Source organism: Macrobrachium nipponense, chromosome 32 (genome assembly GCF_015104395.2).
Source record: "Macrobrachium nipponense isolate FS-2020 chromosome 32, ASM1510439v2, whole genome shotgun sequence".
NCBI classification, from domain to species: domain Eukaryota; kingdom Metazoa; phylum Arthropoda; class Malacostraca; order Decapoda; family Palaemonidae; genus Macrobrachium; species Macrobrachium nipponense.
In genome coordinates this window covers 14,122,445-14,146,560 of record NC_061094.1, presented here as the reverse complement: position 1 = coordinate 14,146,560, position 24,116 = coordinate 14,122,445, and the positions used below count along the sequence as shown (strand labels likewise).

At 39.3% G+C, this 24,116-nt stretch overlaps 1 long non-coding RNA gene across 2 annotated transcripts in view; it reads right to left on the bottom strand.

Moving 5' to 3' along the window:
* LOC135207233 (uncharacterized) overlaps positions 1-24,116 on the bottom strand; it is a 617,900-nt gene that overhangs the window by 294,119 nt on the left and 299,665 nt on the right. The window contains exon 3 of one of the 2 annotated variants that reach the window (XR_010312937.1): positions 2,489-2,512. The exons of the other annotated variant lie outside the window; for it this stretch is intronic. This is a non-coding gene — a long non-coding RNA (uncharacterized LOC135207233). Of the gene's footprint in view, positions 1-2,488; positions 2,513-24,116 lie in introns of those variants that run through there. 2 annotated transcript variants of the gene reach the window in all.

Below are 24,116 nucleotides of genomic sequence, written 5' to 3'. Positions count from 1 at the left end.
GGCTCTCTCTACCTTGCCGCCCAATCGCTGCATGGCTCTCTCTCTCTTTTCAGCCTCTTTAGTGCTGCATGGCAAATACTATTCCCTACCCCAGCGCTTGGCTTTGTGAACTAAATTTCAAGATTCATTCATTTTTTCATTCCGAAGACTCGCTGAGTACCGAGGGATAGCACCTCCTAAAGCAGACTTCTTCGGTGTAAAAAAGGCAGTTTTTTTAATGACACATTTGGGCTTTAACTGAAGAATCATGAACTATCCACCTGTAAAGAGTACTTGAGAAGATCGCCTGCCTGATAATCCTGCCCCCTCCACTAACCTTTTATCCTCCAGTTTTCGTACATGACTATAATATCCAGGCATTCAATTCACCCTCGAAACGTTTTTTTACCGATTGTCACGTGTCTCCTGCACATTTCTCACCCTCCCAGTTCTGCCTCGGCCGCACATACCCCGCAAAAGATACTCCAGCAACTTCAACTTCTTTTCTTTCATTAGCATTCCACATCTTTGCATTCATATTCATTTAACAATTTATGTGTGTCCTTTTAATTTAAATCGCTTTCCCCTAGCACTGTTAGTCAGGTCAAAATATGCGGTGCTGTCAGGTGAACTTGCCGGCCTTGCATTAGTCACCACGGGCGCCTGCCCATAAATTGGGACAAATATTTCCCGGTATCTCTCTCTCTCTCTCTCTCTCTCTCTCATTTATAAAAGCACACCAACATATATTTCAGTGTGCGTATATCGTATGTATTTTCGCCCATTGATGTGTATATTGTGGGCTAACACAATTTTATTAAATGTTCTACGTATAACGTATATATAATATATAAAAAAAAAATTTTACATATATATAGATATATATCATATATATATATATAGACCTATATACATATATATGTATATATATATATATATATATATATATATATATATATATATATATGCATGTACATTGTTTCATAAACACTGCCTCCTAAATCCTGCACTTGAATACAGCTGATCATCGTAAACTAAATCAGAAGTCCAAAGATGAAAATAGACCTGTCTACAGTTTTAACTATCAATTTCATTCACTAAGCAATGATCACCTGTCTCCCGTCCATCTGTCAACGGTATTCATTCGCAAACCATCAATCGGCATCCTCAGGATGACAAAGAGGTTTGACAGCTCATATTTCTGTCTGATATTGCTTACGGCATCAACTACAATTCTGACTGGCGCTGGATCGAACTGAAAGATAATTGATGTGTAATGCAATAACATCAACATGACTACCAAACGATTTCAGAAATGAAAAAGATAAATATTTCCCGTAGAAGCCAAGAAGAGAAAGTAGCAGCGCTTCATGAGTAAGGCCTTCTCAATTACACAGCCCTTGGTAACACTAGATATTTACAGCACTTTCCTGTGCGTTCAGGAGTAGAAAGGAAACATTTAATAACGCCGAGAATCATCTAATGAAAGGCGTAAATTGTAAATGCTGCAAAATAATGAGGAACATCCTCACTTCCACTGAAACAAAAGGAGATGGAACGTAAAATACGGACCGAACATACATGACATGCAATATAGAATTAAATTTATTAATACTCACGCTGCTGAACACAAAAAATAATGTAACAGAACATATACACAAACTGGCGAAAAGTTCAGTTGGTAAAAGCTAGCTACCGAGTGACTAGCTACTCTGAATAAATGAATGAGCTTATGCGCAAAGCTGTGGAAGGGAACCCGCCTAGTGAACTTATTTCAAGAGGTCTTTTTCCAGTGATTAATTCTAATGGGATCCGCTGAACCTAACAAGAAGGGTTGGTGGCGTTAGTCAAGGGACGCCCCTAAATCCTCCAAGTGATGGTAATGACTCATTAACGATCATATACAGTGCATCCACGTCTCGATGTTCATCGACTCGCATATTGACTGTCTGCTTAAGAGAGGCCAATGCATTAAGCAAGCAAACATAAAGCAATTGCACCGAGCCTGGTGATTAACAAACAGCGGGGGACCTGAAGGCACGCCTTGCATGACTCCTTCAAATATGTAAAACACATTCTCAGTCTTTACAGAGACTGGGCGGTGGATATCAAAAGGAGATATTCTCGGAAAGAATGCAATAATCGGGAAGAAAGGCAAATACTGAAAGAAAGAAGGAAAAGACGAAGGCAGACACGATAGACACAAGAAGCAGAAGACAATGATGCTGAAAGAGCAAAGGAAGAAAATAATTTAGCTAGAATTTGGGAACTCGAAGTCTGCAAGGAATGGAAAAAACAAAACAGGAAGGGGACGGAACCAAATGCCAGAAACAAGAAAGGAAAAACAGAAAACAAAGATAAGAAAGAAGGATGGCGGCCAACGGATAGGAAGGGAGAATTCGCGAGAGAAATTCTTTCAACAGACTTGTGAAAAAAAATCATTGGAAAAACAAGTCTGCAAAACATTATCTAAATAACACTTACCAACTTATGCAGGTAACGAAGAACAGATTCTGATAGTTAGTCAACTCACCTGAAATGAAAACAAAAAATTGAATTAAAATGTTTTGCAAAACAAACAAAGCTGCGAAGCAAAAAAATACATAGTTGGAATGTTTTTAGTTTCAAATTGAAAACACAGAACACACAAGAATAAGGCAGTTTAAATACCACACTGAATCATGTAAAGATAATATTTGCATCCAAACACCTTAAGGTTACCATGCAACGTGCATGACTCATATCTTTAAAAAAATCACACAAACATCCAACTTCATATATAATAGGCATCGCGTATGTATACGTGTATATATATAAATAAATAAATAAATAAATATATATATATATATATATATATATATATATATATATATATATATATATATATACACACACACACACGAATCTTCAGAGGGTGTCCATGATACGAGTTGTAAAATGATCAAGTTTATTATAACAAAAAGTTTCGCACATGAAACATCTGTGCATCATCAGTCTGCAAAGAGCAATAAGACAAGTAAATAACACATAAAACCATAAAACACAAACAGAACTCACATGTATTAAAATTGTCTTAACATTAACAAAAAAAAAAAGGTACAAAGTAAAAACAGTATAAAGAGAGAGATCACCCAAAACATTAACCGTCCATGAGGAGAGAAGATGGAATGACCTGTCGTCAAATGCAGGTGGCGACGTTAACTATGCCAGGTATAGAGTAACTGAAAAAGTATTACCATTTAACTCATATGACATTATTGTGATTCATATACATACATCGAGCTACACATGTCCTTTAATATCTAATTCACTCTACCTTGGAATTAATATATTTTCATATATGTTTAACCGAAGGGGAATTTTCCAGACGATAATAGAATTACCGGCCGACGGGCATGAACCATCGAAATCTTCAATTTCAGGACTGGCAGTGAAGCCTTAGCCCACCCCGCCACTGCAAGAGGACATAAGTTTATGCCGTCTCCCACCTAAAATACCTGTTGCACTTCAGGTATTTGTAGTTTTGGAGACTGCACCAAACCCACCTCGTCCTCGGTAGCGTTGTAGTGCTTTTGCCTGCACGTAGCCATTATATAAGTCATATGACATTACCGTGATTCATATAAATATATCGAGCTACAAATGTCCTTTAATATCTAATTCACTCTACCTCAGCATAAATATATTTTCACATATGTTTAACCAAAGGGGAGTTTTCTAAACAATAATAGAATTGCCGGCCGCTGGGCACAAACCATCGACATCTTCAATTCCAGGACTGGCAGTGAAGCAGTAGCCCACCCTGCAACCACAAGAGGACATAAGTTTATGCCGTCTCCCACCTCAAATACCTGTTGCACTTCAGGTATTTGTAGTTTTGGAGACTGCAACGCTATATATATATATATATATATATATATATATATATATATATATATATATATATATATATGTCTGCACCGAGCCAATTTACTTAACAGAGGTTGGCAGGGATTGCTATCGCTTTCATACTCTAATTGCTCAATTATGAATTAACTACTGAGAAGAAAACTTCAGCAAAGAGGGTTCATCATCATTACGCTGAACCGTTCTATGCACATTGTGCTACTAATCGCTTATCTTGTGCACACTCTCAACTTCCTGATTAAGGTGCTACCTTTCTATCAGCACTGTCCAGTTCTTTCTCTCCTCTTCCCCCATAACACTTCCGAAATGTACATTAATTTCACCAATTAATCTTCTATTCTTCACACATAACCAAGCCATCTCAAACACTTCCAATGTGCTAACATATTTATGCTTCTCTTATGAATCACGACATTTCACACCCTCTCCACTTTACTTGCGACTCATAAATCATTCTAACTAATAATCATCTCATCACCCTCACCTTCTTTCTTTCATTTGCATACAACATCCTTGTTGCTACACTAAGCCTTTTACTCCCCTCTGCAACCATCATCCATTCCATTTACGTGCAAATACCATCCTCCACATGCATTACTCCTTCTTCCTATTATACTCTTACAGTCACTTTGCCCACACACTCTCTTCTCGCTTGGTTCCATAAGTCACTTGATCCATACAAACTCCTTTTTGCTTAGTTCCATAACAGTTTTTGGTCCACACTCCCCTTTCTTGTTTAGTTCCATAATAGTCACTTGATCCACACACCTTCCCCTTGCTTGAACACACATTGTTATTTCCCTATCAATCTTTCTGTCATCTGTCATCAAAATTCTATCTTGCACTAACACAAAGCCTTTTCAATTTTTAATGCCTTCTCTATAGCCATTACCATAATACATAAGAACAATTATTCCTTGAGAACTTAACCATCATCCAAGCATACCCTAAACACCCAGGTCAGATACTCAATCCCACTATCGCTATCACTTCAATCAGCTCCCTATGGCTGTCCATCTTTCAACCTTTAAAACGGTCCACCAGACATTCGAAATAATTACTTCCAGAACCTTCTCATTTCTACTACCACATTCTCAAAATTAATTCTTAAAATCTGCCTCTTCTTTGTTTTCCAAATTTAACGAAAATGTCAACATTTGCACTCCATCAACCATTTGCATTCTTTATTTTGAAGTATGTCACTTTGCAATTACTCCTCTGTAGAATAATTTATTCGCCTCAAAGTTCTTACATTAATCTCTCTACTTTAAGTTGCTGCCTCTTTTACTCTCCAGTTTCTTCTGAACTGCCCTGTCCAACCTCTCGTACATGTTCTCGTTTAACATTGACCTGCATATCAAGTAATCTTTCCTTTTTAGTTAACCGCTTCTCACCTCACCACTAACTATTTTCTTTTCCTTTTTCTCCTTCCTATACATCAAGCCTCTTTGTTGGGCTCTATGTCTTCTCTCGGAATTTCATCTACTCCTCATGTACTCTTTCCCGACCCACGACACTTAAAGAGACACTTATTTCTTAATTAAGTAGTAGTTTTTTTTAATTCACTAAGCTTTCTGTTGTCATAAAATATTTTCAGATTTCAATGAATGAAGTACGAAAGATTTAAGAGAATGATAATGTATATGTATATGTATATGGACACACACACATATATAGTATGTAATATATATATATATATATATATATATATATATATATATATATATATATATATTGTGGCATGTGCAGATCGCACTAAAACAAGAAATTGTTCAAACTTCAGACTGTTGCATCCCACAGTGGCATGAGGATACAATTATGAGAGAAGAGCTTCTAGAAGATGGCTACCTATTATCACGGTGCCAGGGACAATCAATGCCATGGGTTGCACTTTCCCATTAATTTTGTAATTAAACTACTGGCCCTCGTGAGGATTACAAGTCATTTATAATGACAATACCATTATACTGATCTGGAGACCAATCTTTCACCTGTAAGTGGTCTCCACTAGGTTGGCAGAACATGTTGACGTAACTCATCAATAGATGGAGGAGGTTGTTTGACTTGGCAGAGTTACAAGGCGCGTTTCTTTGTTTTTCTTGGACCCACCTCCGAAGACCGAGATAGTCGACGACCTTCCCAAATTTAAAATGTAATCCCCTTTCCTTCTTGGCCGAGAAAAATGCTCCCAGCGTCCCATGTTATTTGGAGCGTTTCTTTATTCTCCTCCCCGCCACCTTCCTCATGCATATTCGTCTTAAGTGTAGATTGGCCTTTTTTATTCCTCTGACGCGCTAACAACTCTTCCTGTTTAAACAACAGTTTATGAAGTTGCAGTTAAACCAGGTCTTAGGCGCCGTCCTCCCCGATATAAAAACTCCATAAAAGTGCTCATCACATTTCCCAAGTTAATTTTTGGCGGATTAATTGTCATTTTGCCGGAATTAGGAGACGTGGGAGCGGCTCTGCGAGGGATTGGTGACGAAGGTCTAGGCGCAGGAAGGGAGCAGGAGAGAGGAAGGGAAGGGATGGATGAAGAAGGGGATAAGGGGAAAGAGGGAAGAGAAGGGAAACACAGATAAGTGGAGTCGAGAAGAGAAATGGTAGATACGATCATTGTCGTCTACGCTACGGCTTTTGGAGGACTAACGAGAGAGAGAGAGAGAGAGAGAGAAGGGAGGGCGACAATTTCAGACAAATTTCGCCACTGGACTTTAAGGAAGGGGTTCCCAAAACCCAACATGAAGGCAGGCTTTGGACCCTTATTGCTTAACTCAGGCTTTCTAGTGGCCATAATGGCACGGGTGACTTAAACCAAAATGCTAACGGGAAAACACAGCCAAATAAATGTGTGGAATCTGCTGAGCATGAATGAACGAGGGCTTGGTGACGGTCATTTGTCAGCTCGGTTTCGTGCTGTACGTGACAGCAACAGGAAAACGAAGAGTAGCATCACGCTGCGCAATATCTATATCAGGGGTTGCGGCCCTCAAATGAAATAACAACATCTAAGCTATGTATCGTCAACATTAATATCCACAAGTGCAAATGTGACCTCAGGGGTTTGAGGAATTTAACGGATTAACTATACAAAACCTGAGTTTGTTAACATTATATATATATATATATATATATATATATATATATATATATATATATATATATATATGTTGTGTGTGTGCGGGCGTGTGTATACATACATATATATACAGCAACAGCGGTAATGTTATGAAAAACTGGTTGACTTAGCAAATAATGTTTCGTGTCTTAACATAATGATCTCAATCACTGGAACTTTACTTTTAAAATGTGGATTCAAGCAAAATTTTCACGTAACAAACACTCAGATAGGAACGGAAAGGCAATTTCTAGATCAATGAAATGAAGCTACAAGAGGCAAAGATCACAAACTATTTCACCTCGAAAAAATGTTCTACGTGTTTTACATACTCTACGTCTTGTTTTCATTTCTTCGTCTGTATTTACCTCTATATAAATGTACATCTTTTCTAAGACTCCAGGAAATCATGAAAGAGCCATTTCATGCAACGGTCTTGTATATCATTATTATATTAATTACTAATAGTTCATGTGCATTTATATATACTGCTGCAATTTCGACAACTCCAGATTACATTTTTTGGACATACATCTGAGCTCGAGGGCAGCTGGGGTGGTCAACATCGTTCCACCCTTACATGATGCACTGCTTAATTAACCGGGGTATCCGTGGCGCTCATGGGTTATCTTGGGGGCAACATTTAATTACCTTTAGCGGGATGGCGACCTGAACCTTTGTTCGCAATTTTGGGTTGTGTCCTCAGCCCTCCTCACGGGATTTTCCGCGGTCTTGGGTAGGAATCGCCCGTAGTTTGCTTATTGGTTCCAGCTTTTATTCATTTCTTATCATTTGTCGTTAATTACATATATTATTATCATTTACCGTTACTTGTTACAGATATGAATAACCAAATCTTCATCTTTATTATATATTATCTATTCATTTTTTTCATTAGCATTGTGCACGTTTTTCTTTTTCGTTTATGAGGACCGTAGAGTTCCATATGAATGAATGAATATCTTACACATACATATACACACACCCACACATGTTTATATATATATATATATATATATATATATATATATATATATATATATATATATATATAATGTGTGCGCGCGTGTGTGTGTGTGTGTAATTATAATAACCCCAAATGCCTTCTCAAATTCTTCATACTTTCCGGATTCACTTGTCACTCAGAAGCCTCAGATTCAAATGCAAGAATACGAGGTAATTCTGATGTCCGTAGCAGGATTCAACCCCGCAGCTAAAATATCAATTCATATTCATGATTCTTGCATTTGGATCTTAAGACTCTGTAGTGCCAAGTAGCCAAAAGTGTGAAGAAATTCTATAAGTTGAGAGGGCACTGTGGATATTGCAAATAGTACATACGTATCGGGTAAAAAGTGACCAGTGTATATATATATATATATATATATATATATATATATATATATATATATATATATATATATATATATATAATATGTGTATACGTAAAAAAAAGGCTAAGTTTGACACTTTTAACTGGAAATGAATCTAGAAAACAAGATAAGGACATATGTCCATCAACACTGAGGTCACTGAGGTTTGAACTGTGTGATTTTATATCGCCTATGTATAAAGGCAGGGGTAAGCTGTAATGTGTTTACTTAGGGTACAACTAGATTTTCTAACGTAGCTGCTATCATACTTGATGCTGTTCATCAGATTGACTGACGTCAAAAGTTAGTGGAAAAGACTCGGATCTCATCCGAGACGAACATTGTCTTCCAACTCCTTTTACTCTTGATCTTTCTTTTTATATAAGCAAATTGCCTTTTTTATATTCATCTGTTTCTTTAGACAAGCAAATTGTCTTTTTTCTCTTGACCTGTTTACTTTAGACAAGCAAATTGTTTACTCTCTTGATCCTTTTTTATATATATGCAAATTGTCTTTTTTCTCTTAAACTGCTTCTTCAGAAGCAAATTGTCTTTTTGACTCTTGATCTTTCTCTTTAGACAAACAAATTTCTTTTTGCTCTTACTGTTACACTTCACACTATTATAACACCTCACATTTGCAGCTATATAAAGTTGTGCATATGAGGACAAGCCTGTAGCATTTGCACCTGCCATGGCAATCAGACTTTCAACCATGTTTTGTTAGCTGTTCACAAATCTTTGCAATGGAGGAGTTTATTACAGACCGCCCGAGATCCGCTACAGGTTCGATATTATAATAAACAAAAAGGATTCAACACCAACAGTTGAAACTGGGGATACGAATATAGAAAGAAACACAAACAGAACAAAGGTTTATTTACAAGCTTACTAACAAAGATAAATGCAGAAATGGTTTCTCCTATTTACATAACAAAAATAAAATCTTACAGTATGTGAACTGGAGAAACGGTGCCTTAATAAAATACTTGCTGGCCAGTTTTGCAGCTGTCAAAATTCAATGCTCGAGGCGACAGCTTCACAAAAGGAGAACTGTAACTTCAGACGTCTTCTTGACTCCGTACTGCAGAAAGCAACGTCTATTCTTGATACTCGAAAGGCAGGAACTCCTCGAAACCTCTTGTAGAACGTCTCTTCTCTGAAGGCTTGCTCAACGTCGAAATATCTCTGTCGTCCACTCCCTGACAACGTCTTGACTAGATTCCGATCAAACTCTCGTGCGCCTTCTTCCTCTCTTATCCTTTGTCTGTCCCGTCTTCTCTTATCTCTCTCTGATGATCTCTCACTGATGATCTCTGCTGATCTCTGATGATCTCTACTTCCTCAGGGCACATATATATACGGCGATCTGGGGCAGGGCTGAAGGGGGCGGAGCATAACAGCAAATGTCACAGACTCCCGACAGGAACTTTTCAGAAGGATCTCGACGAAATGTTGCATCATAAATCATGGCGTTCCTAACGACATGTCAGCGCCTGTTGAGTTCCATATCCCACCTGACGATTCTAGAACAATCATGAGAACAGGCGCCTCCAACACGTGCGCGAATGCCAATCTTTTCCCAACCCCAGTCAGCTGGACTCTCTGCTTCTAGCTGGCGCCTGACCCCATACATAACCTGCCTGATATGCTGAACGTTTGGTGTGTTGAAGCAGAGCTGCTCTGGTTGGAGGGATGACTTCACATGGTCTCTGCTTTCTGGCAAACAAGTCAAGTCTGGCCTCATCCACACTGTCAACACGGCACCACTTGATGGTTTTTGGTTTTTGGACTTGAAGGAAGCAGGGGAGATATTTGTGAAGGAGCCAGGTAGCTCAGGCACAGATTTTACCTTCCCTAGCCAAACTATACCGGTTGACACTCTTCCCCCCTGTTGTCTTTGGCAGGGTGGTGGAATAACATAATGCTGGTCTCAGGAAAATAGGTAGTAACCCTACTTGATGAAGTGTTGTGATCAATGTTGTCCATGGCCACAGAGGTAAACGACCCCTTTCTCAAGACAGGTGGACAGGTTACACTCTCTTCAACATACTTGGGGACAGTGGCATCTACCAGTCTGACTGATTTTCTCAGCAACCTGTCATAGGAAATGCTCATGCCATGATCGTGAAGCATTTCTTCTAGGTTTCTCTTCCTGGTTTTGGCATAGATAGTCATGCCTATGAATACTGGAAAAGGAGTTTCCCTATCTTTTGAGTGTCGATGTACACTTACTTTCCTTGTGTTTTGAGATGCAGTTGTACTGCACGAGCTGAGCAATAGCCAGGTCTGACTTCGATGAGCCAAACCTTATAGCTGTGACTTTATGTCCTCCATGTTCGACCACACTAGTGAACTGGAGCAGACTTTGAGGTATGGCATCATTGATGCATGCATCACCAAAGGTGCCATCAAACTTGGACAGATGATCCAGAATATGCTTCCTCAGTATCTTTGCTGCTTTAGCAATCACAAAGGTATCTGAATAGTCAGATGTCTGAGATAAGGCTAAAGCTACATCTTTCTGCAAGGCAAGTAGCACACTTCTTCCTTTCTTGTGTGCCTCTAACTCAGGGATTTCTGCTAACAATTTGTCTTTTAATCCTGTTGTTCCAGGAACTGCTGGTATGACTGGGATGTCTGCAAGAGGAAATATGGCTGGACCATCTGAACCCAAGATGGTTTCAGTGATATACACCTGGTTCTTCATTGTGACATTGTTCTTTCTAAAGATTTCTAAGATGGGACTTCTCCATATTGTAAAGGCCAGTGAGACATACAAGATGGTATTTCAGCTCTTGTGCAATTGCATCATCGGCAGCAACTATCTTTGCCAATAATTTACCATTATTAAGTGTGTGAGTGCACTCATGTAGTCTCCTGTTGAGAGTCATGGTCATTACTTGTCTAGGATCTGATACAGATGCCACATTTCCCAAAAAATGCATGTTTCATTGTCATGGCTCATTCGACACTGCTGAGCATGCTTTTCCTATGGTTCACTACCTTCAACTGTGGATCTTCAATTTCTTGTATGATCAACTTTTGCATTATTAAACATGACCCTCAGCTCTTATGGTATTTTGCCATGTTTTGCTACAGTGTTGCCTTTATGCCACTGCCTTTATCCACTGGGTCAAGGTTAAGCAGCATTTCACCAATCTCCTGGAACAATGGCACATTGGTTGAACTCATTATTTACCCATCATGTTCAGGATATGATGTACAGAGCCAAGGTGAAGTTAGACCTTCATTTATCTTGTCTTCCTGGTAAAGACAACATTTGCTTCAGGTGGTCTTCATTTTGCCTGTGATTGAATTTACAATTGCCATTATGAACTCTTGACTAAGGCTGAGGGGCTATCCGTTTACCACCTTAATCTAATATGCACACTGATGTATGGGATACAACTAGGTTCAGTCACCCTACACCTAGCCTGGTCATTCATCCAGTGCCATTTGAGTCCTGTGTGTTCTGTATACCATCCAGGTAAATAAATGAACAAGACATGTAGAGTCCCACTTAGCCTTTGCTTGGCTCTCCCGTGCTGACACCTGTCAATTCAGGCTTGGCTGTCTAACTAGATCTACCAACTATAGCAAAGCTAGGTACAGCATAGGTAAAGCAAAATTAGCTGACACTGACCCCCATGCAGAATTACACAGCAGTAATGAGCCTCGGCTGTGCACTGACATTCACTCTTTTAACAGAGCATGGATTGAAAGTTTTAGAGAGGATACTGGATGAGAGATTAAGAGAGATTGTAAAGATCAGGAAACAGCAGTATGGATTAATGAAAGGAAGAGGGACAGTGGATGCCATCTTCACAGTAAGACAGCTACAGGAAAAGAGGCTAGAGCAGTGGTTCTTAACCTTTTTATGACCACGCCCCCTCTAAGAGTTGGTCCTGTCTTTCACGCCCCCCTTGCATCTGTGAGTAAAATTCCCTCCCAGATTTAAAGCAAAAAAAGAGAAAGAGAAGGGGTTTCGAGGGATAGGGAGGGAGGTCAATAATTACAAAACATGGGAAGCCCAACGAGCCTAACTGGAGCAGTAGACTCTAGGAAAGTAACGTTATATGGCGACACTTTTGCGTTTTTTCATAAACTTCTGAATATGAGTTCCTCACTCTTGTTAAGAGAATAACGAATATAATTTGAGAATGGGTTTAAAATTTTTCCCTAGGGCTCGTGCCTCCCCTGGAAATTCCTGATGCCCCCCTAGGGGGGCGCGCCCCCCAGGTTAAGAACCACTGGGCTAGAGGGAAACCAGGAGCTCTATTGTACATTTATAGACCCAGAGAAAGCATACGATAGAATCCCAAGAGAAGTGATGTCTTGGTGTTTGAGGAAGAGGAAAGTCCCTGAGTCCCTGAAAACTTTAAAGTTAGTGTTGGATTACACCAGGGGTCAGCATTAAGCCCATTTTTGTTTGTGCTGGTGAAGAGATCAGAAATGAAGACCTGTGGGAGTTGTTGTGCACCAATGACCTGGTGATTACTGCCGAAAATGAGGAAGACGTACAGAGGAGGGTTGGAGAGTGGCAGGAATCTTTAGAGAGGGGTGGCTTAAAGGTGAATGTGAATAAAATAGAGGTTTTGGTGAACAGTAGGGAAGATAGAGGAAGAATAGTAATACATGAAAGAAGAAGTGGAAAAGTTTAAATACTTAGGATCTCTTTAAGCCAAGAGGGAGGATGTGAGACTGAAGTTGACAGTAGGATAAAAGCTGGGTGGGGGAAGTGGAGACAGGTAGCTGGATTAGTCTGTGATAAGAAACTGTCAGTCAAGCTAAAAGTCAAGATCTACAGCACAGTGATAAGACCAGTGTTAATGTATGAATCAGAAACATGGGTTCTACGGAGAAAAGAGGAAGTAAAGCTTGAGAGAATGAGATGAGAATGCTGAGGTGGATTAAGGGAAAATCGCTGCGTGAGAGATTGGAAAATAATGAAATAAGAAGGGTAGGCTTGGTAAAGATTACAGAAGTGATAAGAGAAGCTCGATTAAGATGATATGGACATGTGTTGAGGATGGATGATGAGGAGAGTGAAAAGGGCTTGAGAGGAACCTGTTTGAGTAAGAAGATCGAGGGGAGACAGAGAATTAGATGGTGAGATAAAGTGAAGGAAGATATGGAGAGAAGAGGTTTGGTGGAGGATGATACCTTAGATAGACGACAGTGGAGAAGGCGCATCAAGCAACCGATCCCTTAATGTAGGGATAATGGTGGGAAAGACGATTCCCTCTTTTAAACTGACACTAAAGATAAAACCACCACCTAAATTATATAGACTTGTAAACTATTATATTGAATAGGAAGAAATTTTTCCATGCCTACTGAATCCTGAGATGCAATTATTTAAGGTTTTTAGCTGCCATGTTGGGTGTCATCTGGCATGTGCTATATGAAATCTTTAACAGATACATTTTACTTTTCCTTGGTGACTCTGCCTAAAATGTGTATAGCTAAATCAAATGCATGAAAACATGACCAGAGGCAAATGAGTCCCACGTTAAAACCTTGACTAGTGGCCATCTTGAAAAAATGGTAGCCATTTTGGAATGTTGAGCGGACACCTAGTAATTTCCAAAATGTGGCCTATGGAGAAGATATGTACCAAATTTCATTTCATGCTTGTATCATTGACTGAAGTATTTTAGTGGGAAAATGATTTTATCTGCTGCACTACTTGATGCGGGGAATTATTAGAAATGATCCCAAAGTGCAAACGGAAGATCACAATAGTTGACAGAATTCAACGAATTATACGTATGATGCAAAATACTAGTTAAAAGGGGGTTCAACTATCAAACAACAGTCAACATCTTTAAAAGATAGTTACGCTGGCAATACCGTACTGTAACCAAAACAAAACTAAACCAATATATATATATATATATATATATATATATATATATATATATATATATATATATTATATATATATTATACACGTAATGTGTGTGTAAATGAATGATATTATTAGGAAATACGATGTTCTTATAAATATATTAAACAAATGTGCCAGAATCAAAGCACTGTTTTCATCCTTTCGGGACAGATGAAGTGAAACCTGTTCTATGAATAATTTACAGGCTTAAAATTACACAAAAGTAGAAGTTTGCTAACTGCAATTCTTAGTTTTCAGGATGCAATCTTGCCATCTTAACACGGTTCGTTATTCTAATTTGCAGTCTCTGATCTTTCTTCTACCCGGTCGCGATGAATCTGTGATGATAATCCCTTGACAGACCGCTTTCATGTGGTGGGGTTCTGTGGTCGTTTTCATTATGCTGACTGAATGAATGACTACGCCTTCCGAAAGTGGTTTTCTGAATGGCATACGTACGTTGCCTTTAACTACTGTGCATTTCAGGGCCGTGTCTAATAGATGTTCGTCGATAAAATCTTCACAAAGCATCAGCTATGGATTGTATTTTGGAAATAGCTATTTGAAGTCACAGCCTAATTGGTAAACAAGTGCAGTGATGTCTATGTGGATAATTAAGCCCCTTATCAGGGTAAATCAAAGAAATTTCAAAGGAAACCTAGCTAAATTATTGAGCACCCAGAGAGAGGCTAGCTTTGACGCAAACTATGATCTCAGACAGTAAACAACGTCAGCAACAGGACGAGGGCAGCCAACCATTCATAGGTCAAAGCCAGGTTATACGTGACTGCTGCTTCATCTATGGGAAGTCTAGCAAATTGTCCTCGCGGCTACAAGACTGATTCTATGTTGCGTGTTTATCCAAGTACAGAAAAGAATCGTACGCGTCATATGCTAGATTTAAAAATGAGTAGATAAAGCCGGAATACACAGAATCGCTGATAACCAATCAACAACCCTACAACAGGGTCAGATTCAAGTAAATGAATCAAGCTTATAGAAAAAACAAAACTGACAGTAAAGGTTAGTACACTTGCGTTATGTTACATTCATTTAGAGGGACTAATCAGGGACACGTGAACTGGAACTTTTGAGACAATGTCAAGCAACAGAAACTCATGGGAAACAATGGTTTTCACAGTGTTTGTGTAAGAATTAGTGCATGTGTCAAGTTAAAGGAAACGCGAATTGCGCTATGGAGCTGTATTACACAATTAATATTCCCATATGATGCCCATTCCCTTAGTGCACTCTAAAGACATGACAAAGAAAAGATGAGAGAGGGAGTATGTAGGGTAGGTGTGAAACAACTTAAGAATTCCATATACTACTACTAGTACTATTACTACTACTTCCAACATCTGAGTCTTCATTCGTGAAGTATATGGGAAGGAAAGTACGTCATACAACAGTAACAGGAGTGGGAGGACTTTCAGTAACGACGTTCTACTAGCCTCTACCGACCAACCTCCTAGATTTAGCAAAGTTTCCCTTTCAATTTCCAATATTCATACCAAGATATTCTATTCATCTTTCTGTTACCATTTCCTTTCTTTGCCTTTTGTTCTCACTACTTTGCCTTTCTCTTCTTGCCAAAGCTTTCATCACTATTTCCAGTCAGTTCCGTGTCACCAGCATATATCACAAACTCTCTCCAACCACTCCAGTCACCGAGATCTCAAACAGCTAGGGACGTAGCATACCATCTATCTGACATCGTTTCACAATAAGTCCGTCAACCTTCCGTCTGGATGTTATAATAAATGTTTCGCTTCTATCCTAAATACTTTTAACTTCCATACAACTTACCTTCTATACCGAACATACTTAACAGCTTCCTCATCGTCTCTCAATCAGTTCTGTCATAAACCTTTTCTGGGTCTAAGTAGGCCATATCTGGATTGTTTCCTTTCTTTTCAAACTTGTCATCAGCAAACACCTGATCAAGACACATCTTGCCCAAATCCACACACCGTTCTCCTATTTACCATTCTGCCTTCTATCTTAGTTTCACACTTAAAATGTTACTTTTCACTTACCTCACTATGCTAAGCAATGTCATGCTTATATCATTCCTGCAGTCTGATCCATCAACTTTTACCTTTATGCAATGAGTTAATCATTCCTGGGAGGTATTTCCGATCATTCATGTATTTGCAATTAAAAGCCACAGTAGTGTTAAAGATATATTTTTGTACACTGCTAAAAATTACTAGGAGAGAATTTCGGATACTGCTCCGTATCCCTCTTCAGCATTGTACAAAAATATAATTTTAACACTACTATGGCTTTTAATTGTCAATACTATAGCCTCGTTACGGAGATTCCTTACTTCATTCATGTATTGCTTATAATGCTGGCTATCAGAACATAGCATCTCATTTGTAATCCTATCAGTTCGTAGTTTCATTCCATTAGTCAGCCACATATTGTCATATTTAAATTTATCCTTAGCAGCCATTTCCACGAGAATTCTCGGACTTAAACTAACCCTTCCACTCCGTCATCATCCAACACTGCCCTCTTCTGTCTCTCATGTTCAGCCAATATCTCAAATACTCTACACGCGAGACAACATTTCATTCTCATTAGAATTCCTGTTCACCTTTTTCGGTCTATTATCATTACTTGCCTTCTGATTATCTCACACTTTCCTCTGTGCCCTTTCATAAAATAATCTCCCTTGTCCTTAATCAACGTCCCTTTCGTCTCCTCATCCTGCAATTGACCTTCTTCCTAAACCCTGATACCCACAAACACTTCCTGCTTTCCCTATGACCCCAAGACGATGTGTGACAATTCCTTTATTTCTTCTCTCCAGCCCTCGTCTTTAATTAAACACGGACCCATATTTCATCCGTTTTCTCCTTATATGTTCTTTCCAGCATCGCTTGTCTTCATTACACTCACGACCACACTTCCAGAGAAGCACTTGACAAAAACATTTCTTATACTGCCATACCGAACTACTTGTGGATATTCTCTGTTTTTCAATGACATTTAACGGTATCGTGGCATATATGAACAATATTACAATGATGGAAGTACTGTGAAGAACTCCCTGACAAAACCAAAAGGTGCGTAAATCAAATCCGATGCAAATCATGTGGCAATGTCTATATGGATCAAATGGGAAAATTATTAGCAAAGAAATTGAACAGCATAAAAATGCACAATACATACACAGGTTAAGAGTACAATTTCCGATCATTTTAGAGAAAGGGCAGATGCTCATATTTTGAAACAAAATGTAACTGAACTATCTTATAAACAAAAGTTTTGATAAGAATAGGAATCTCTGCCGAAGGATGTTTAAGTAGAACCACTAAGATTGAAATAAAAATGTAAATGTAGTTGTTCATCTGTTTATGGAAGTCTGTTGATTTTCGTTGAAGATGTTCCGTGGTCGTCTGAACCCGATTTGTTAAAATGAAGTTACTCTGTCTCTTACAGGCGGCACACCAATCCACTTTCCAGACCCAGGAAAAGGACTATACGCCTCCCCTTCTTGTTTTGATTGTTTGTATGGTGTTTTTGCGTTGCATGGAACCAATGGTTATTCATCAACGGGACCAACGGCTTGACGTGACTTCCGAACCACGACGAGAGTGAACTTCTATTGCCATCCCCTTCTTGTCGTACGCATTTCTAGCTGTTTGTTCGCTCCTTATGGTCGTTTCACCCCAGTACACACACTGGGAATCTCTGCTGCTTCCTACCAGTCTTTTGTGGGGATCTATATCAATGAAACCGGTCAGGACCGTACTTTGCGTTTTACTTATTGTATAATGGTACCTTTCATTACACATTCATGCATACTGTCCACGAATGTGAATATGCTTTTGTACAAGCCTATTCATCTAATAGTATCCGACATGTTTGCATGTAGTAGAAGAGAGAAAAAGGAGATAAAAGTTTATTAAGGCGGATGGGGAAAGGGGTGTACGATAGCTTCGTGTGTGTGTGTGTGTGCGTGTGTGTGTGTATGTCAGGGATGGAGGGGAAGGAGGAAGAATCCTCTAAGAAGGTAATTTAGGCGTCAGCGCTACAACTGTCCGTCACGTCCTGGCCTCATTACGGTTTTAATTAAGTAAAAGAAGGCGTCACTTTTAATTACTTTTTAGCTGGGATCAGGGAGCGATATTGGCCACACTCCACGCCACGCTTAAGCCGCTATCCTTCATTAGAACTTTTTCATCTCATAAGCGATCCGCTCCTCTTAAATAAGCTTGGCTCCAGAGGGGAATCTCCTCCTTCCTTCCTTCCTTCGCTGCTGCTCTCTTACTCCTACTCCCCGCCATCCCCTCCCCCTCAACCCCCCCCCACCCCACCCCACCTTTGTCTCTTCCTTACCCCTTCCCCACCGTCTTCTCTACCTTCTCGCTTTTTGTCCTCTTCCGTGGCTAATTACGGCAGGAGACGTAAATGAATAAATATCAAAGTCATTAGGGAAGTGGAAGAGCAGAGCTCAGACTGAGAGCAAAACATGAAGATACTCGAGAAGGGAGGAGGAACACCTTCCAAAGACTCCTCGAAGGAAAAGGGAAGAGGAAAGCAAAACTTGTCAACTGAACTTGTCAAGTGCCTGCTGCCGCCACAGAAAGTTCATGCAAGAAGGAAAAACGGGACACCTAGAGAGAGAGAGAGAGAGAGAGAGAGAGAGAGAGAGAGAGAGAGAGAGAGAGAGAGAGAGAGAGATCCAAAACACTAAAAGAACGATTTCGTGAACTGACGAAGGAAAATGACAATGATGAGGAGAATGGACTCTTCCTTAAAGCCATCGTACATGCTGCTCTATGAGCAAGAGATCGTGCTGGCATAAGGCCAGCTTAATCTCCAACAACAACCTTAAAGCCTTCTCCCCGACAACCACAAACAAAGCGCTGAGAGACAATTCAGGAAAAAGGTTTCATGATGGTGGGTCAAGATGATCACAAAGTCGAGGGAACACCTAACACTGGTTTCAGGGTTTAATAAGCTGCCCTGACTAATATGATGGCCACCTCAACGAACCGACGGACTAAATAATCAGTCATAATGGATTTTCTTTCGTTCGTATGAAACAAACTGAAATGCAAGTAACTTTCAAAGTGGCTTCAGTAGAATAGAAGCTCTTATATATAGAAATGAAATCAGCGAAAAGAAATAGGGATAAATGGTGATAAATTAACTTGCAAATATTTGCATACAAAAATAGAACTACTACTTATATGCAAAAATAAAAATACAAGTACAAAGAAAATAAGGCAGCTTGTGGTGCTATCAATGCTCATTACAACGCATCGATGTCAATAATACTGACACGAAAACAGTGACACTCTTTGACAGCTAAATGAATGAGCAATGACAACATGCCACCTCGTAGAGTGTGAATACTGATTCCGGGCAAGCATATAATTGGCGCAACCACTCGTGCCGTAGCTACTGAAACCATTGATTAGTAAGTTCCAGTTATAAGAGAGCTTATGGTTGACGGTCAAACAGCAAGTCTTCTGGCAACAGTAGAGTTGACAATGACCATTATCAGGAAGAAGGAAACTTGCGTTTGTAATGTTGCTAAAGCTGTTGAAATATCTTCTTCGTGAAAATACATTAACAATGAAATGCTGAAGGTAAGCCAATTTGTAGGAAACTTGTTTAATAATGTTTCCTTATAATGAAACATTCAAACGTCGTTAAAAGGGAACACAAACAAGTTATTTAAACATGTGCAAACATGCATGTGGAATGAGCATCAAAGGCATCAAAAGTAACTATAAAAATGTTCGGGAGCTCCGAGAAGAAATCTTACTGTGGGGTTTGCTCTAAATACTTCAGCCCTTTCGTAAGGAATCCTTCGGGGCAGCAAAAGACTTTTCTTAACAAAATATGAGTACTCAAGTCTGTCACTTCAAAAGGAAAACTATGCGAGCCAAAATGGAATCTGACAACTGGAGAGAAAGTAAGTCTATGTTAGTGTTCGTTACAGCGCAGTTTGTTGCTTGAGCGAAATTTTCATCGCTACTAAAAAAGGACGTCATATTATGTGGCAGCATTCCAAACTAGTCAAATAATACTGTTTAGATTAAGAGAAAATGATTAAGAGTAAAATGATTAGTTAAAGAGTACCGCGTGTCACCGAGATCATTAATCGTCCGTATGCCGTAAAAAGGAAACCGCGCTGTCAAAACTGATACATATTCCAAGAGACAGAAAAAAGAATCCACAATGTGTTTCAGGAGTAAAATCATACAAGACTAATGGGGTTCAAATAGTGCATGCTTCCGCCAACTTCAACCCCCTACGAGCACATAACCAAAAAGTCAGTCCTCCTCAATTACATTCCTAGCTCTCCCAACATCTTTTTACCTGTTGACAGCCACTAGGAGGCCATTCCTCAAATATTCGTGAAAATCTAGAAGACTTAGCGTAATCCACCACAAATGGTGGTTGCAATCAGTGCAACAGAACCATAGTATATAACATACGTAGTTTTAGATTACAAAAACATTCCAAGTCAGTGCAGGGAACCTCAGTGTTTCATTCAACAGCGAATCGATTTGGAGTAAAACTCCCAACGTGAAACTTCCGGCTACCCTCTCTCTCTCTCTCTCTCTCTCTCTCACTCTCTCTCTCATTTTTGGTGTATAGCTCAAGAGACCCTCTCATGTTATATTCAACAACCATTCGATTATCCCAATAAGGTTTTTACAATTTCTAATTGATTTTTACAACTTTCGCCTGATTTATGCTACTCCTACCTGATTTTTACAAGTTCTTCTGATTTTTGCAACTCCTACCTGATTTTTTGTAGCTACTGTCTGATTTTTGCAACTCCTAAATGATATTTGCTACTTCTACCTGACTGTTGTATCTTGTCTGGTTTTTGTAACGCCTACTTGATTTTTGCAACTGCTACCTGGATTTTGCAACTACTACATGGATTTTGCAATACCTACTTGATTTTTGCAACTGCTACCTGGATTTTGCAATGGCTATTCGATTTTTGCAACTCCTACCTGATCACTCCAACTTATACCATATTTTTGCAACTCGTACCTGGTTTTTGTAACTTCTGAATTTTGCAACTTCTATCTGAGTGAAACAACTTCTGAGTGTTGCAACTACTGTCTGAATGTTGCAATTTCTGTCTGACTGATGCAACCTATGCCCGATTTTCACAACTTCTACCTGATTTTTGCAACCTCTTCCTAACTTTTGTAACTCCCGCCAGATTTTTGTAATATCTCCTGATTTTTACAAATCCTGCCTGTTCTTTTGCAACTTCTGCCTGATTTTTGCAACTGCTACCAGATTTTTGTAAAGTCTCCTGATTTGTGCAATGCTTACCTGATTTTTGCAACTCTTTCCTGATTTTTGCCATTCTTACCTGATTTTTGCAACTACCACATGATTTTTGCCATTCTTTCCTGATTTTTGCAACTACCACGTGATTTTTGCCATTCTTTCTTGCTTTTTGCATCTACCACATGATTTCAGTCATTCTTTCTTGATTTTTGCAACTACCACGTGATTTTTTTGCCATCCTTACCCTAATTTTTGCAACTACCACATGATTTTTTTTGCCATTCTTTCTTGATTTTTGCAACTACCACGTGATTTTTTTGCCATTCTTACCTAATTTTTGCAACTACCACATAATTTTTGCCATTCTTTCTTGATTTTTGCAACTACCACGTGATTTTTTGCCATTTTTTCCTGATTTTTGCAACTACTTTCAGATCTATGCAACTCCCACATGATTTTTACAACTTCTACCTGATTGCCGCAACTTCAGTCTCATTTTTGCATCTCCAACATGATTCTTGCTACTACTACCTGATTTTTCCAACTTCAGCCTAATTTTTCCAACCCAAATTTTTGCTACTCATACAAGATTGTTGCAACTTCTGCCTGATTTTTGCAACTTCCTGATAGTGATTCCTTCTTGCGCCAGCCTACATGTCATATTTACCCTTGGTAAATTTCAATAACGCATGTGATTGCCTGCTATGAAGTTCCTAATCCTCTCCTACCATTCGCCGAGTAACTAAAACTTAATAAGCAAAAATAAATTGAAAAAACACGCGGCCGATGAAAGAGAAATCGATCTAGCAAAAAAAAATAAATAAATAAATAAAAAAAAACAAAGAAGTGGTGAACCAGCCTTCAGATAGAACGTTTAATCAACGTGAATGACAAAGGCACTGTGATTATTTGGAAAACGTTCGATGTAAGAACAAGACGATTCGGTTTCCGTTATGCCGGGAAATTCTGACTCCGAAAGAAATTCACAACGTCGTCTGATACGGCTCCTAGATCCAAAGTAAAACTGTAACACTCAAACCCGATGAAGAAAAAATGTTCTTTCTTACAAAAGCAAAGTGTTGGCAACTTGTTGATTGTGATTAGTCTACGGATAAAGAGAGAGAGAGAGAGAGAGAGAGAGAGAGAGAGAGAGAGAGAGAGAGAGAGAGAGAGAGAGAGAGAGAGCCATACAATAAATTTGCCACAAAATAAACATTGCCAACATAGTAGTTCCCCTCGGGGATCAAGAACCACAAATTAGATAGGGGAATGAATGACGCCCAAGGAGAGCGAGGGCGAATCATCCAGCAGTTGCCATCTTCTCGGAACGAGAGGGTCTCCGCCAGACAACGAGTCCTGCCTCTCCCCCTGGGGCTCCCTCCCCCCCGCCTAGCACCAGTACACCACCCAGGGTCGCATATCCTACCGAATACGCCTTGGCATTTCTCTGGGGGTCGTTTAGAGAGCCACCACATTCACCGTATTCAGAAGTGCTACGTTTCTAAATACGCCCTTCTTAAGCGATTCTTCTTTTTACAACACGTGTAGCGGACAATGATGAGATGCAAGATGTATGCAATATACATAAAGGAAACTATATCGCACTTGAATCTTTCTATTCTAATCAAACTGACCCAGAAAGTGTTGAGGTCAACGACTTTCTGTGGCCACTTTGAAGGAACGAATAAGCTACATATTCCTGAAAATATAAGTGTTCCTTCAAAATGCCTCGACCTCGTCAGGCATTACAAATTTACAATATACTCATTCCTGCAATCTTTTCCCTGTGCCTCCCCCAACCCCCCACAAATTCCTGGACATAAGTTTCTCCCTCTGAGGCACAACCGGTGCTCCCGTGAACCGACAAGCAAGCTCTTCTTATCTATATTCGACTAGTGCAGGGGTTTTCAACATTGGGTACACCAAGGGTCTGTCAGGGGGTACGCGCTCCCCATGGCACTCGGATGAATGTTAGATGCCGACCTTCAAATATGCTTTAGCAAAAACTGCTCCTCGGCCAACTAGGATAGTTAATGGAAAATAGTTTCAGCCATTTCATTAACTACCTTTGCAGCTGATGTAATAATAATGTATTTTGTTTTTGCAGCTCAGTACCATAACCTTGAAAATTTACTACATAGACAGAGGTAAATAATTTTGAAAAATTGTCAATATTTTCTTATGGAATTCTTTGTTTACAATATTATTGGTTATGTCAGGAGGAGAGTTATGTCCTTACTTCACTTCTGTACAGTTTTTCTGAGTTGGTTTTGTTTTCCACGTTATACATTACTGACATTACAAATACCCGAAAGGGTACTTGGGGAGGAAAAGGTTGAAAACCCCTCAAGTGGGCATTGCAGTTTCCACAGCCATAGACTGAAAAGGAACCACTTCATGTTAATAAGGCTGAGTCGAAAGCAGGTAGCGACCCTGACATACCCCTTTCTCTTTCGCACAACTCGAAACAATTAATATTGTTTCTTACATGATAAATGGACAGCAAGAGGTCTTGCTTTTTCTTTTGGGCATCCTTAAAATCTAAAGCAATTGTCTAGAC